Raw genomic sequence first — 13,430 nt, 5'->3', positions numbered from 1 at the left:
GCCAGGTGACCCTTTGAAAGAAACATCGTCGCTTAATCCCCAGGCAGGAGAGGGACAAACAGAGTCACACACAGCAAGGAGGGGCTGGGTTTGAGGTCGGTGGATTCAGAGGGCAACAGGGGCAGTGGAGTCTCACTGACCAGGGAGGTTCCCATCGCCACAGCCTCATTGAGGGTCACCGGGCAGGATGAGGGCCAAGGCCCCAGTGTGGCCAGATCCCTAGAACTTCAGGTCAACCCGTGGGAGGAGGCAGGAAAAATAGGCTGGCAGAGAGAGGAGGGCACAGACGGGGGAGGAAGGAGGAGTTCCCAGAAGGTTCTGCCTGAATGGCCAAGGCCACACCCTCACGTGCAGGCCCCCAGCTGCCCAGGGGCCCAGTCCCCACTCAGGCAAGGGCACCGCAGCTACGACACACATCCACTCACCTCCCCCAACCCTTCCCCTGGACAGCCTTGTGCCCAGACCACCAGAGGGGCCTGGCGAGGTCACTGGGTCAGGGCCCAGCCCAAGGCTGCTGCGGTCCCCCAGACACAGCCCACGGGAACAGCATTGCCCTCACTGCCCGGCGCTGCTGCCCTGCACCAATGTGACCTAGATTCTGCGCCCTCATGCAGAGCTGGGCAGAGCCATGGCTGCCAGGCACCAAGACAGTGGGCTGGTTTCCAGGCTAAATGTGGCTGCAGAGCCGCCGGTCCAGCCCACCCAAGGCAACCCCCAACACCCCAGAAGCGGCCTACCATTGACCCCGTAGCAGGCTGGGTCAGCCCCCAGGACCTGGGCATCCCCTTCAGCCTCGCCAGGCTGTGCACCATCTTGGCACCCATGTGCCCCTGAGCACGGGGATGGAAAGCCATTTGGCCACTTGCGTCGACTAAAACTACACACATCTTTGAAATTAGAAGCATGTGCATGCCAAGCCCAGCCTTTGGCCACCAGGCCCGCAAGCCTTGGACATCCTCCTGGACCAGAGGGGCACAGGTGGCACGCATCCCCATGCTCTGGCCACATTCGGCCACCCGTGTCCCTGGGCTGTCCTTCCTCGCCCTTCCCCCCACCTGTTCCACTGCCACACACCGACCCCTACCCCAGCCAACAGCCGATGTTTATTAACCACCTGCTATGTGCCAGGCATTGCGCTTGGGGCTGGGGAGGGAGTGATGAGTGAAGTGGAAGCAGCCCACACCCTCAGGGAGCTTGCAGTTCAGGGAAGGTGGAGGAGTGGCCAGCAGTCCCAGGCCCTTTGCGGGAGCCCTGGGTTGGGTATGCAGAGCAGGGGACCCCTGGAGCCAACAGCTTTTGCAAAACCTGGGAGAGGACAGGTCATTGCACTGTGCGGGGGGGCCTCTGACAGGGGTGGGAAGCCGCTCTTCAGGCGGGGCCCAGACCAGGCAGAGAGGGGGCTGAGGGCACAAGGAGGCCAGAACAGAAGCAGAGATTTCAGCGGGACCACATTCACACAGTAAGATGAGTTCTGGGCCCAGGATCCAGCTCAGGGCACAGAGGAGCCGGAGGTGGGTGAGTGGGAGGAGTTATTGGACCCCTCCTTGGCCATCAGCTCCCACCCCGCTCCCGCCAAGGACGAACAGACAGTCCTGTCACTGGCGCTGGCCTGAAACCGTCCTCTAAAAGCTGCCTGCCCCAGTCTTCCCGGAGGTGCAATTTCATGTACAAATTATTTCTAAATTTACTCCATTGCTATATCCAGACGGCCACTTGCTGGGTGTTCATTGGTAGAATGGAAACCATTTAAAAATCCTGGGCACCAGCACATGCGTCTCGAACCACAAAACTGAATAAGCAAATTAGAAAGGATTTACGATGAGGGTGGAGTCTGTCCTGATGACTTGTAGGGGGAAGGTGAGGCCACTGGGACAGGGCCAGGAGGCAAGGGCTCACGGTTTAGCCCCAGGGGCTCCAGGCAAGTGGAGAGCGCCCTGCAAGCTCGCGGTACCCACCAGATTCCCAGTTTTCCCACAACACATGCTGAACTCGGTCTGGACACAGACCACAAGGGGCCTTCAGGACTGACCCTTTACAAAGAGAAGCCAGGTCCTATGAAGCCATGGTAGGCATGTGGGCAAGGACACCCTGGGTGTCACCAAATCCTGACCAGTGGCCAAGGGCCGCCCCAGTCACCGGGAGAGGGGGCCCCAGAGCAAGAAGTTAGCCACTAGCACCATGAGACTGCCGACAATCAGCTTTCCACCAGCAGGACAAAGCTTACATCCACACAAGTATTCAAACCCAGCAAGACTCCAGGGACACAGGAGGCAGACGCAGGGAATGAAATCGGGACTGTCCCATGAAGATGGGTCTATGGGGGGACACCAGTTTTTGAGAGCACAAGTCTGCCCAGGGGCCTCAGCCGGTGCCAAACAGACCCACTGTCCCTCCACACCCCTGCCCCACAATCGACTTCAGATCAGATCAGATCAGTCACTCACTCGTGTCCGACTCTTTGCGACCCCATGAATCACAGCACACCAGGCCTCCCTGTCCATCACCAACTCCCGGAGTTCACTGAGACTCATGTCCATCGAGTCAGTGATGCCATCCAGCCATCTCATCCTCTGTCTTCCCCTTCTCCTCCTGCCCTCAATCCCTCCCAGCATCAGGGTCTTTTCCAATGAATCAACTCTTCGCATGAAGGCCCTAATCATTACCCTCCTCCTTCAGAGAGGTGGGCAATGCCCTGAGCAAGAGGGGTGCAGGGTGTCTGGGAGCAAGTGTGAGCACAGCTGGGAGAGTGAACACAGTTCAGAAAGGGGGTGTGAACACAGCTCAAGAGATGAGTGGGGGTGTGAACACACAGCTGGGGAAGGTGTGAACACACAGCTGGGGGAGGTGGGGACACATAGCTGGGGGGAGGTGTGAACACACAGGTCAGGGGAGGTGTGAACACACAGCTGGGGAGAGGTGGGGTCACCCAGCTGGGAGAAGTGTGAACACACAGCTGGGGGAGGTGTGAACACACAGGTCAGGGGAGGTATGAACACATAGCTGGGCAGAGGTGGAGCCACACAGCTAGGGGAGGTATGAACACACAGGCCAGGTAAAGTGTGAACACACGGCTGGGGGAAGTGTGAACACCCAGCTGGGAGAAGTGTGAACACACAGCTGGGGGGAGGTGGGGACACATAGCTGGGGGGAGGTGTGAACACACAGGTCAGGGGAGGTACGAACACATAGCTGGGCAGATGTGGGGCCACACAGCTGGGGGAGGTATGAACACACAGGCTAGGTAAAGTGTGAACACACAGCTGGGGGAGGTGTGAACACACAGCTGGGGGAGGTGTGAACACACAGCTAGGGAAGGTGTGAACACACAAGTCAGGACCAGGGCACCTGGAAATCATACTTTCCCTCACGTTCAGAGACACCAAGATCCAAATGGACCAGGGGTCCCACCAGGCAGCCAAGGGTTCAGGGCCTGGTGGGACGTGGAGGGGCCCCTCTCACTACTCTGTGCAGAGGACACTGCCCACAGAACAGGCAGTCTGGGCTCCTGTGTCCATTAGCTTCCTGCTCAGCTTCCCTGAGCCTCGACCCTGGGCAGTCGCCTCTCCTTTGCTTTCAGGTTCCCGGGGACGACAACCTGGGGTGGTGACAGGTCACTCCCCTGCCACATGGTGATCGCCACCCAGGTTCCCTCCGGGTACATGCATTTCCACTCACAGCCCAGGGCATGAAGCCCTGGACAGACATAGCACTGGGAGCCCAGGCACCATGCCCTTGGCCTCCTGCTGGCCCCCTGCAATTGTGTGGGCCCCAGCAGCCATCAAGTGCTACACATGCAAATGTTTATTTTCTCTTAGGGCACAAAAAAAGAAAAGCAAGAGGGTTGGCCTATCCGGTGGGTGAGTCACTGAGGGTGTTCAAGCAGAGGCGGGGAGCAGCCCCCAGCACCTCGCAGTGGGGATGGGAACAGCCCCACCCACCCACCCCTGCAGGTGCCACCATGACACAGAAGGAATGCTGGTCAGCCTCTGGCTAGTCACTCCAAGGAAAGCTGCCTCCTCCAGGGAGTCCTCACTGACCACCTGCAACCTCTTGGTGCCCCTCAGGGGTGGGAAGTCACCCAGTAGGCTCAAGAAGGGGGCATCCCCCACTTCAGCAGACCATGGTTCCCCAGGGAGCAGCTGAGCCTCATACTTCTGAGTGACCCACTGTTGGCAGCTGGAAACGAGGGCAGAGGGGTCAGGAACCCCATATCATAGCCCTTGGGGCTGCTGAGGCACAAGGTCCCCCAAACCCCAAGTCCCTCACAGCCCCCATCCCATGGCTGCACCTGCCCCTGACCGCTGAGTGGGCAACCAGCCGACTGACTGCAGGCTGGAGTTCCAGCAAGCCAGGGCAGGCTGACCCAGAACAGCCCCTCAGGGCCAGATCACACTCCTGTTCACCGAGGATGGAGTCACCAGCCCATCGGTCCAGGATGGCTTCCGAGAGTGGCCCCGCCTGGCCCGTCCTGAGAGATATGTGAGTGTCCTATCCCCAGACCACCTGGGTAAGGACTGACCACTGTGATGACCATCCGGGCAGGACCAAAAGCCACTGCAACAGCCTGGAGATGGCTCCTTAGGAAAGGAGATGGCAGCCAGGGACCCAGACTGGACAGAGGACCTGAAGCAAAGGCCCATGGATGGTGCCGACCACCCTGTGGTGCCCCAGTCACAGGGGCAAACCCCACAGTCTTTTCCCACCTGGGAGCTGATATGGCCCTGGGACTCATTCTCTGCCCATGGAGCACAGCCCTCCCCGAGCCCGGGAAAGGATGGGAGGGGTTGTCCTCTGAGGACTAGGTGGGCTACAAGCCAGGGCCCTCCTCCCACCCAGACCCTTGGACAAGCCCAGATGAGGGGAAGGTGCCAGAGGTGGTGGCAGCTTCCAGCCCGATCTTCCACATGAACCAGCGCCCTGCCCTTCCATCTTCCCTCCCACCCTGCAGGACCAAGGGGCACTCACAAATGCAGCCTGGGCTCCGTGGGAGGCCAACTGCTGGGGGGTTGCCTAGGCCCCCACCTGACGAGCCTGCAGGTTTCAGATGGGCCAAGCAGCCCCAGTGACCTCGTGTGTCACCAGGAGCGGGGCCCAGTGGTGACGGCTGAGTCACCTCCTAGGGCTTTTTCAGGCTCAGCTGAGTGCAAGGGGGCAATTTAGGTCTTTTTGAGGAGACAGGAGAGCACGTGATAGAGAACACGAGGTCAGGACTGAGCATGCAGCCATGTGTCTCCCCGCAACGGGACGCCCCCAGCTCCTACAGGTGGGGGCCGCAGATGCAGCGTGGGGCCTTGATGGGGTGGGAGCAGGCACCCCAGAGGGGTGTGTAATGGGCTTGCTGGGCTGGTGGGGCCAGGTGGACCTTGATGCATGACTGGGGGGGTTGCGTCCTAGAAACCAGCTGTGGCTCTTTGAGTGTCTTTCTAGGAGGGACAGCCCAGCAGCCCCCACCCCACTCCTGTTCTGTCCTGGACAGCAGGCAGAGGAGGTCAAAGGCTAGTAGGGGTCTGGCGCTGTGGTCTAATGTATCATCTGGTCAGGCAGCTGGCTGACCCCGACTGTGGCTACAGACCCGAGGGGTATGGGCTGGTGGCCTCCCTGTGCCTAATGTCCCCCTCTGGTCATACTGACCCTCCCTGGGCCTCTGTCGTTCCCTATCCATCTGCCTGCTCTGAGAAAAGTCCCCCAGAACCAGGCACCAGCCAGAGTCTGTCCTGTCCAGCTCCTCGGCTGTCCAGCTCAAGCCGGCAGGTCTCTGCAAAGCAGCCCCTGCAAGGGGGACCAGGGAAGGACTCGCCGGGCAGGGCTGTCAGAACCCATGGGCCAGAGGTAGTGGGCAGCCCCAGGGAGACTCCTGCCCTGCCCCTATTATAGCCCCCGAGGGCCCCATCTCACTCTGGGCTCCGCTTCCTAAGACGCATCAAGTACCCCCCAACTCAGCCTGTGTTGATGCTGTTTCCTTACAGACACAGAATATAACTCCCAATAATGCCAAGCCCAAAATAACCCCACAATGCGCCATGTGCCAAGCACTCACCGGAGAATGTAGCCGAGCTGAGCACAGCTGCAGAGTTGCTTTAAAAATACTCTAAACACACACATGCAAACACACACAAACCTGCTTCGAGAATGCCCGCCCCGCCCACGGCAGGTAAGGGGTGAAGATGGGGGCACAGGCAGGAGGGAGACCCTGTCCTCCCCCCAGGCACCGACAGGAGCCCCCAGGCAGCAGCACGGGTAGAGGGGTGGACAGAGCACCCGAACGCACTCTTGCACTCCTGGACGCGGCTCTGACCCCCAGCCTTTCCCAACCCTTCCCCTGAGACCTCATGAGATGATGCTACCTACCCCAGCGGGGAGGCCAGTGAGCGGGGCAGCACCCCAGGCGAGCTCGCCTCTGCTGGAAAACGTGGCTGCCTGGACCTCCACCTTCCCCGACCCAGCCCGACCCCATCTTGGGCCCTCAGCCCCCGCCTGCTCTCCTCTGCCACCACCCCGCCATCCCAAGGGGCAGCCGATGCCCACCACGGCTGAGGGAGGTACAGATGGGCCTTTCAGGGGGCTGTCCTCGGCTCTGCTGGGGGGCAGTGGGCCTCTCCCAGGCCGGGTGCATGTCTGCCTGAGGCAGGTGGAGGAGACACCGACTGGGCCTCTAGTGCCCAGTCCCAGATGCCCACTGGCCTCGACTTCCACACCGGAAGGTCCTGGGCCTGGCCGGCTCCCTGCACCCCCAGCCCCAGGGCTGCACCTGAGAAACCCATTCTAGCAGCTCTTCAGCTACTGAGAGGCCAGCAGGGCCCAGACACTGCAGAGACCAACCCAGATCCCCCCGCCAAACGTCAGGAGAAGCTCACTGGTGCCCAAGTCCTCCCCTCCCCACACTTGGGGCCTCATCCGTGAGGGGTGCTCCAAGGGCCCTCATGGTCCCCACATCCCAGGATCGCGACCACAAGATTCCCAGGAAGGTTAGGGCAGCCATCAAGCCACCTGCTCCCAGTAAAGGGGCCAGGCCCACCCAGGGCATTGCCAATCCAGTCCCAGCAGAATGAGGGGCCGAGACTTGGACACTTGGAGCCTCCATGGAATGACCCCTCATTGAGCCATCCTGTGGGGGGCAGCCACGCAGGCCACACCCCACGCAGGTTGGAAGGGTGATGGCAATAGGGACAGGCCACAGTGATGTCCATTTGCTCAGTCCCTTGGGACGCAGCTTCGCCCAGAGTGACACAGGCTGGCTTTGCTCTCAAGAAGCAGAGCCCCTGCCCTCCCCCCACCCCCAAGCCCATCTAGGTAAGCAGAGGTTCGCTGGAGCCTAGCCCCTGCTGCTGCCCGAGGGCCGGGGTGGATGGCCACCTGCTGCTCTGGAATTCCACTGCACCAATCAAGCTGCAGCTGAGAAGTGGGCCACGGCCTGGCCTGGAAAGCGGTTGCTCAGAAACGCTCCATGGTCACGGGGTCTGCTCTGCAGCAGACGGCCTGCGGGAGCAGCATGCTGCTGAGGTGCCCGGACCTGGGGTGGAGCTCCCAACCATCCCCTCCTGCACCCCTGGGGGAGCGGACCCCAGCAGCCCGGATCCCATGCTCACGTCCTCTCCCACCCCCAGCAAGGCTCAGGTGGTGCTGGGTGCCGAGGACCCCAAGCCTCGGGCTCACTGGGGGCTGGGGGCTCCCTTTGCTACCCCTCCCCACCTGAGGAATGCAGAAAGGGCTTTCCCAGCAACCCCTGGCCTGGTGTGGGCCACAGTCCTGGGGACTCTGGCAGCTGCAGCAGCCCACCCCAGGTTGGGGAGAGGGGCACGCACACCCAGGCAGGGCCCACTGCTGGGATGGGCAGGAATGGGATGCCAGCACCCCAGGAGGCAGGGTGCACAAGAATGAGAACCCCAGCAGGGCAGCAGGACTGGATCCCGGCACAGCTCTCCTCCTAGTGGGGGGAAAGCCAGAGGGCAGCACCGAAGGTGAGGGTCCTGTTTGTGCCAGGAGCAGTGGTCCCACCCCCCGCACCACAGCCAGCATGACTGGGCCCCGTGACCCCTTCCATGAAAGGAAGAGGAACCAGCACCCAGTGAGTGCCTACTGTGTGCACAGACTGTCCTAGTTAACCAGCCGCCACGGGTGTCACCTACACCTCCACCTGCTGCCCCGGAACTCTGGCAGTTCACCCCACCCAGCCTCCATGTCCTCAACTTTTAAATGGGGCAATAACAGGACCAAGGTCTCTAAGCCTGGAAAAAAACAAGACCTAGACAGAGGGACAAGATCCCTGGACTTGACTGGACAGCTCTGGCCAAGCCTCCCCACACAGGAATTATTTAGGTGCCTCTCCAGGCAGGAGGGGAGGGTGAGGTGGGGGGAGGTGACAAGAGGCAGGGGCAGCCTCATGTCCCACTCGGGCCGGCCCTCTCCCCAGGGATCACTCCAGGGCAGCGCTGTCTCTAAACTGAGATTAAATCCTCCCACCAGGCTGCTCTCCTGCATGCAGGGTGGGTCCCGGGACCCCCAGCCCAGCACGGCTCTCGGGAAGCTCCCATTTGCTCCCTGAAGGCTCCATCCAGCACCCAGGCCCAGCTGTCCCCTGGGCTCACCTCTCCTTTTGCAAACCCGGGTGGACACGTTGCCTGGGGGTGAGACAGTGGCTGACACAGCCCCACAGGGCCCCCGGGGGTGCCCCATCCCAGAGGGGCCCTGCTCAGCCTGCCCTCCAGGCTGCAGGAAACACAACCCCCACTGCCCAGGTTTGGCATTTCTGGAGGGTGACAAGATCCCAGGATCGGAACGTGTTTTCTGTGTGAACAGACACTGGCACAGGGAGTGCCAGGTGCCAGCGCCGCCCCCAGCTCAGCCCCCCAGCTCAGCCTGAATCATCCCCTCCTGGCAGTCCCGGCAGGGGGCGGGGGCCAGGCTGGGGGCCCAGAGCCCATGGACACAGTAGGCAGAGGCCATCCACTGAGGGCTCGATCCACAGTTACAGGGGAGCTCTCTGCTCCTAGTGCAGGGGACCCTCTCCAGGCGGCCCTAGCACTGGGTAAGGGTCCCACACCGCCAACCTACAGGGCTGCCCATGGCCCTCCTCCTGAGGAACGGTGAGGGTTAGGGCTCCAGGGGTGAGCTTTGGCCCACGGAGCCAGCTCCTGGCAGGGGTCTTCCGGGGAGCAGGAGTATACGGCCGGCACGGCCCCCAGAGCCATCTTCATAAGCCATATTCTTGGTGACAGTTTCTGGCCTGTTGCGGGAGGCTGCAACCCACGGACATCCCCTCAAATAACTGTGGGGGGTTGCGGCCCCTCTGAGCGCACACAGCTCTGGGCTCCAGACCCCCAGAGGAGCTGGGGCAGGCCCACCACTCCGCCTCCATCCAGAGATGGTGGGAACAGGGGTGTCGGGAGCCCGTGGCCCCTTGGCGACGTGGAGGCCAACAGAGGCCTCCATCCTGGACCACCAGGCCCTGTCCGCCAACTGCTGCCTGGCACCCTGAGTCCTGCTTCCAGGGGCCGAGCGACAGGAACCCATGTCCCCTGGGGAGAGCAAGGAAGCCCCAGCTCAAGTGGAGCAATCGCCACCTTCTGGCAGGCTCCTCACCTTGGCTACAAGTTAACTCATTCACCCTGCCATCACCCACATCCCTTGTGACAGGAGAGGATGCTGAGCTTGGGGAACCAGCATCCGGCCCAGGAACGCACAGCCCAGGGAGCTGCAGGTCCAGGATTGCTGGGAGACGGTGGGGCTCAGGACCAGGCTATAGATTCGCCCCTCTCCGTTTTCTGAAGGCTGCACCAGGCCTCCCGGGAAGCCCTTGTCCTCGCTGCTCAGGAAAGCGATTGGGAGCTCCCAGAAAAGTGGGCCATTTGGTGACTGGCCCAGAGCAACACCCTATGCTGAAAGGCCACCCAGGAAGGAAGGGAGCCTGGAGGACACGGAAGGTCTCCTGGGAGGCGGGAGGGGCAGGAGGCCCCGGCTTTACTCCAGATGGAGAGCCAGGCTCTCAGCTCCACCACGGGAAGGGGACAAGCCCCTCCGACCAGCCTCAGGATGCCGGCCACTGCTGGGAAGCTGTTGTATACTCCCTTAAGGGCCCTGGTGGAGGCTGGGCTCCGCTGAGCTCTGAGTATAGAGAAGTGGCCATGCTCACCCAAGTTACAAGACCTGCAGGCTACCAGCGGCCATCGCTCAGCCCTAGGCACTCAGAAGCAGCAGAGGCCGAGGGGGGAGGTTCTTCAGGCAAGAGCCGAGAGGGGGGTGGTGGCAAGGGGGTCCCCGCTGGGGTGGGGCAGAGGGCTACACACACAAACAGCCTCCCCCTTACTGCACTGCAGGCTATTACTTCCCCATTCCACAGGTGAAGACACTGAGGTTGAGTCCCTGCCCGAGGCCACAGAGGGGCTGAAGAACTGGAGCTGACCCAGGCCTTCCCACTCGGGGGTGGGGTGGGGCCCTCCCACCCCTCATCCCAGCCGTCCTGGGAGGGCAAGCCCAGAGCAGACAGTGCTCCCAGGAAGCAGAGCTACCTGCAGACCTGGTCTCCACCCATCCCTGACCTGGTATCCTGTTTACAACACGTATTTAGTAGCCCATACCTCTCTTGAGTCTGTGTTTTCCATGCTTTCAGCTAACACCTAAATCCTGCTATACACAGTTCTGGGGCTGCAAGGGGCCGCACCGGGGCCAGAAGGGCCTGGTCAGAGCAGCTGACTGAGGCACTAGAGCCCTCAAATTGCTGGCTGCAGGGGTCAGGCTCTGATGTGGGGCCATTTGGGAGACCCCCCACAGGGGGTGCTGTGACCTGTGGCTGGTGGGATCTGGGAGCAGCCATTCACTAAGAGGATGAAGCCCCTGCCCAGGACCCACCCGGCCTCCACATCCCCCAGGAGGCCAGGACCTGCAGGGCCCCCTCCGCTCCTGCCCCCAGGAGCCTCAGGAGTCAGTTCGCATCCCTGTCTCTCAGCCAAGGAGAGAGACAGGGGTGTCGGAAACCAGGAGGCAGCCAGGAAAGGCTCCACAGCTGGGCAGCCCTGCTCATATGTCAGAGAACCCCACGCCAGCCCCATCCTCAGCCTGGGGCGCCCAGAGAGGTGAGATCCAGGCTCTGGCTCACCAGTGGGTGCAGTAAACCGAAAACACGACTAATGTGGGGTGCTGAATGGTGGCCCCCAAAAGATGTGTCTACACCCCAGATCTTATTTGGAAAAAAGTCTTTGCAGATGTAATCAAGTTAAGGATCTTGAGACAAGGCCATCCTGGATTACCCAAGGGAGCCTAAATCCAACAAGTGTCCTTATAAGAAGAGGGGGAACAGGACACACAGAGGACCCGGCGGAGTGAGGACAGAGCCTGAGGCTGGAGGATGCAGCTGCAGGCTTCAGAGGGAGCGAGCTCCTGTCGACACATTGACCTCAGACTTCCCACCTCCAGGACATGTGAGAATAGCACCAGTAATTTGAAGCCCCCCAGTCTGTGGTCATTTGTTCCAGAAGCCCCAGGGCACTCATGCTACCCTCTGGGCTCATGGGTTCAGGAAACGAGACACTTTCTTGAGGCCTCTGCCGGGGTCTGACTGGGAACCACCAGGACGAGGACCACAGCGGCCTTAGGCCCAGGAGCCTCCCACCCTGGCAGGGAGCCCCTTTCAAGAATGACTCGGAGGACGGAGGACGGAGACAGCTCGGGGACCAGGGGAGGCCAGGCAGGAGAACCGGTGCCTCGCTCAAGTCAGAGTTTGCCCCAGGCTCTCCCTCCCTGCATGAGAAGGCAGGGACATTTCAGAACCTGCCCCTACCACCGCCCTCCCTGCCCTCCTGCCTCCTGGGGTTGAGGTCTCAGTCATAAATGAAGCCCCGGGGTCATAGCCCACCCTTCGACCCACCCACAGGTGGTCCCCGCCTCCCTCCATCACAGCTTTCCTGTCCGGCTCACATGTCACTGTGCTCCCCACATCCATCCAGCTGTTTGGTCCTGTTAACTGGTGGGACAAACCCGTGGTGGGTGCCCTCAACGTGCCAGCCATTCACCCTTTTCCCCGAGGTCTGGGAGCGAGACCCTGTATAAGAGCCAGGGTCCATGCACGTTTCCGCAGGCCCCACAGGGATGGAGGCAGTGAAGTGGTTGCTGACCCCACAGGATGAAGGCAAGGGGAGCCTTTCAGGGCCTTCCCCACACATTTTCAGGGCTGCCTGGATGGGCTTGTTTGCCATTCAGCCTGAGCCTCCTGGAGCCCCAGGCCCAACATGTCTGATGCGAAGCAAGAGCTGCGAAAAGAGGCGTGAAGAGTCTGCTCTGATCTGTGGGGGTGGAGACCCTGCGATCAACCCCAGAGGCTGCTGGGAGCACAGAGTGGGTAAGAAGCAGAAGAAGAGCCTTGGGGGGTAGACTGGGAGCAGAGTGGACCCCCAGACCACTCTGCCCCAGAGGGATACACACACACACACACACACACACACACACACACACACTCACACACACGGCTGCAGGGGCTGGAAGCTACCATAGACCCAGGCCAGATGAGCCCCAGGGAGCACATGCCCTCGGGCCGGGGCCCTTTCCCCGGGTAGGGCTGGGTTGGTTAGCCAGGCGGCCTCCTTTGTCCCTTTGTGCTGGGCTGCGAAGGGACAAACTGGCTGGCTGGCGGCTGCGCTGGAGACATCTCCCAGGAGCCCTCCCTCCCCGTTCCGTGGATGCGGGCCTGTTACACAACAGACCTAAGAATAATCTGGAGGGCGGGCAGTGCAGGGAGAAGGCCGTCCTGCCTCCCGGGACCCCTAGAGCTGCGGCAGGGGGTGGAGTCAATGGCGTGTAGGTCCTGCTGCCGCCTGGGGCCGGGGTCTGTCTGGAGGCTTGGGGATCCCCCGGGGCATGCCCACCTCCAGCACCTGGGAGACTGGGCAGTAGAGTCCTGACTCCCACCCCAACCCTGGCTCTCAGGACGGGTCTGGCAGTTGGGAGGGGCAGGCAGAGTCCTAGAGGGCCCAGGGCCCTGTCTGTCCAGTGGCCCTTGGGGTCAAAAGTCCTGCTGGGCCGCAAGAAATCTGCAGTTCAGTGGGTATGTGCCCCGAGCCCCTGAGGGCTGTCCTTTCCCAGCAGCACCCAGAGTGCGGGGCCTGGGGGCTACAGTGGACATGGGTGCACATCAGGGTAGGGGACAGTCGACCCAGCAGTGACAGGAGGGGAGCAGGTGGCAGGCCACCCATGGGTCCCGGGCCCAGACTCCCGTCCTTCCAGGGAGCAGCTGGCAGGGCGGGCAGGATAGTTACCAGCTAATGAAGTAGTCCAAATAAGTGCAAGGTAGCAGAATATATACAAATTGGCCCACAGCTTTTCATCTACTGCAGACATTAAAAATTAAAATCCAATTACAACTCGTATTGTCAAACCTGGCTGCTGCGGCTTACGGCAACCTGTGTGCAGAGTGAAGGATTATGTAAGCTGAGCTCTTAGCT

The 13,430-nt window shown here is 61.3% G+C and overlaps 1 protein-coding gene across 1 annotated transcript in view; it reads right to left on the bottom strand.

Annotated features, from left to right (window-relative positions):
* The window catches only part of PLCH2 (phospholipase C eta 2), a 65,836-nt gene that overhangs the window by 38,643 nt on the left and 13,763 nt on the right, over positions 1-13,430 (bottom strand). The window lies entirely within an intron of this gene.

This window comes from Bos grunniens, chromosome 16 (assembly GCF_055505025.1).
Source record: "Bos grunniens cultivar Pamir isolate PY7600 chromosome 16, Bosgru_T2T1.0, whole genome shotgun sequence".
NCBI classification, from domain to species: Eukaryota; Metazoa; Chordata; class Mammalia; order Artiodactyla; family Bovidae; genus Bos; species Bos grunniens.
This window is presented reverse-complemented; position numbering and strand designations above follow the sequence as displayed.